The sequence below is a fragment of the Eucyclogobius newberryi genome, unplaced genomic scaffold, assembly GCF_026437365.1.
Source record: "Eucyclogobius newberryi isolate DKJ021-1_F unplaced genomic scaffold, fEucNew1.0.hap1 SCAF_4, whole genome shotgun sequence".
In the NCBI taxonomy this organism is placed as follows: Eukaryota; Metazoa; Chordata; class Actinopteri; order Gobiiformes; family Gobiidae; genus Eucyclogobius; species Eucyclogobius newberryi.
Window position 1 is genome coordinate 335,001 of NW_027316056.1, and position 2,500 is coordinate 337,500.

The following is a 2,500-nucleotide window of genomic DNA, read 5'->3' on the forward strand; positions in this document are numbered from 1 at the left end:
GTGAGATAGGTACCCACACCAGGCTATGCATATGTGCAAAGTGGGAAGCAAAACCTAGTGCTACGACGAGGATGGGATTCCAACCCACGCGTGTTGCACTTTCTTGCGGCTATAACACCATGACTGCAGGAGCAGGATTTTAAGAGCGCTATAAAGGCGTGGTTGCAACCAGGCACTATTGTGTTAGTTCGCTAACACATATACTAAAATTGGAATGATACAGAGAAGATTAGCAAAGCTAAGCTCTCACACCGTCAGGATGGCCGAGCGGTCAAAGGCGCTGCGTTCAGGTCGCAGTCTCCCCTGGAGGCGTATAGCAAACTTTAGGCATAATCTTGTGCATTTAGATAATGAATGAAACATTGCACATAGGCACGCCAAAGTCTTCTCAAAAGCTCTGCTGCATTAGCCGGGAATCGAACCCAGGCCTCCTGCATGGCAAGCAGGAATTCTACCACTGAACCACCAATGCACACATAGAGCATTTGTTCGGCCATTTTTATTTTTTTTTTGGATGAGATGAGATGAGATGAAAAGAAAAGAGATTGAGGAAAGTGAGATAAGGTACCCACACCAGGCAATGCACATGTGGGCCTCCTGCATGATACCACTGAACCACCAATGCGCACAAGGCGCATTTGTATGGCCATCTATTTTTTATTTTTTTTCCTTCAACGACATTTACGGACGCATTTTGCCCTCGGACATGGCTATAACAGGAGCTGAAAAGAAAAGATAAGAAAAGATAAGAGATGAAATGAAATGAAATGAAATGAAATGAAATGAAATGAAATGGAATGGATATACAGCCCCGGATTATTTTTTCTTGATGCAGAGAGCTCGTCTATAACGTATAATTTGCAATATACGGCATATAATCTTGTACATTAAACCAAATTAAGGAAAGACAGATTGGGTAACGTTGCACAAAATATTTTTGTCTCCAACCAGATGAAGCGCTCGGAGTAAAGTTTGGCAACTGGATGACGCTGTGACTGCAGGGTTGGGCTCACAAGATTGAGGGAAGTGAGATAGGTACCCACACCAGGCTATGCATATGTGCAAAGTGGGAAGCAAAACCTAGTGCTATGACGAGGATGGGATTCCAACCCACGCGTGTTGCACTTTCTTGCGGCTATAACACCATGACTGCAGGAGCAGGATTTTAAGAGCGCTATAAAGGCGTGGTTGCAACCAGGCACTATTGTGTTAGTTCGCTAACACATATACTAAAATTGGAACGATACAGAGAAGATTAGCATGGCCCCTGCGCAAGGATGACACGCAAATTCGTGAAGCGTTCCTCATTTTATCATGCCGCTGCATTGTCAGCAAAATCAAGGTTTCCATGGTCGGGGCTCTTGTCTGCGTCGGAAAGGGCAAAGCTAAGCACTCACACCGTCAGGATGGCCGAGCGGTCTAAGGCGCTGCGTTCAGGTCGCAGTCTCCCTTGGAGGCGTGCGTTCGAATCCCACTTCTGACAGTAAACTTTAGGCATAATCTTGTGCATTTAGATATTAAATGAAACATTGCACATAGGCACGCCAAAGTCTTCTCAAAAGCTCTGCTGCATTAGCCGGGAATCGAACCCAGGCCTCCTGCATGGCAAGCAGGAATTCTACCACTGAACCACCAATGCACACATAGAGCATTTGTTCGGCCATTTTTTTTTTTTTTTTGGATGAGATGAGATGAAAAGAAAAGAGATTGAGGAAAGTGAGATAAGGTACCCACACCAGGCAATGCACATGTGGGCCTCCTGCATGATACCACTGAACCACCAATGCGCACAAGGCGCATTTGTATGGCCATCTATTTTTTATTTTTTTTCCTTCAACCACATTTACGGACGCATTTTGCCCTCGGACATGGCTATAACAGGAGCTGAAAAGAAAAGATAAGAAAAGATAAGAGATGAAATGAAATGAAATGAAATGAAATGGAATGGATATACAGCCCCGGATTATTTTTTCTTGATGCAGAGAGCTCGTCTATAACGTATAATTTGCAATATACGGCATATAATCTTGTACATTAAACCAAATTAAGGAAAGACAGATTGGGTAACGTTGCACAAAATATTTTTGTCTCCAACCAGATGAAGCGCTCGGAGTAAAGTTTGGCAACTGGATGACGCTGTGACTGCAGGGTTGGGCTCACAAGATTGAGGGAAGTGAGATAGGTACCCACACCAGGCTATGCATATGTGCAAAGTGGGAAGCAAAACCTAGTGCTACGACGAGGATGGGATTCCAACCCACGCGTGTTGCACTTTCTTGCGGCTATAACACCATGACTGCAGGAGCAGGATTTTAAGAGCGCTATAAAGGCGTGGTTGCAACCAGGCACTATTGTGTTAGTTCGCTAACACATATACTAAAATTGGAACGATACAGAGAAGATTAGCATGGCCCCTGCGCAAGGATGACACGCAAATTCGTGAAGCGTTCCTTAAATTATCATGCCGCTGCATTGTCAGCAAAATCAAGGTTTTCATGGT

At 44.4% G+C, this 2,500-nt stretch overlaps 5 non-coding genes and 1 pseudogene across 5 annotated transcripts; 4 read left to right on the forward strand and 2 right to left on the reverse strand.

Moving 5' to 3' along the window:
* Positions 1-180: 180 nt before the first annotated feature.
* On the forward strand, positions 181-239 carry LOC140378692 (U6 spliceosomal RNA; annotated as a pseudogene).
* Positions 240-401: 162 nt separating this feature from the next.
* trnag-gcc (transfer RNA glycine (anticodon GCC)) lies at positions 402-472 on the reverse strand. Its single transcript has one exon. It is a non-coding gene; the product is annotated as a tRNA-Gly (tRNA).
* Positions 473-1,206: 734 nt separating this feature from the next.
* LOC140378401 (U6 spliceosomal RNA) lies at positions 1,207-1,312 on the forward strand. Its single transcript, XR_011930249.1, has one exon. It is a non-coding gene; the product is annotated as a U6 spliceosomal RNA (small nuclear RNA).
* Positions 1,313-1,400: 88 nt separating this feature from the next.
* Positions 1,401-1,483, forward strand: trnal-cag (transfer RNA leucine (anticodon CAG)). Its single transcript has one exon. It is a non-coding gene; the product is annotated as a tRNA-Leu (tRNA).
* An 85-nt stretch (positions 1,484-1,568) lies between these two features.
* trnag-gcc (transfer RNA glycine (anticodon GCC)) lies at positions 1,569-1,639 on the reverse strand. The gene has a single exon. It is a non-coding gene; the product is annotated as a tRNA-Gly (tRNA).
* A 714-nt stretch (positions 1,640-2,353) lies between these two features.
* On the forward strand, positions 2,354-2,459 carry LOC140378611 (U6 spliceosomal RNA). Its single transcript, XR_011930445.1, has one exon. It is a non-coding gene; the product is annotated as a U6 spliceosomal RNA (small nuclear RNA).
* Positions 2,460-2,500: the final 41 nt, after the last annotated feature.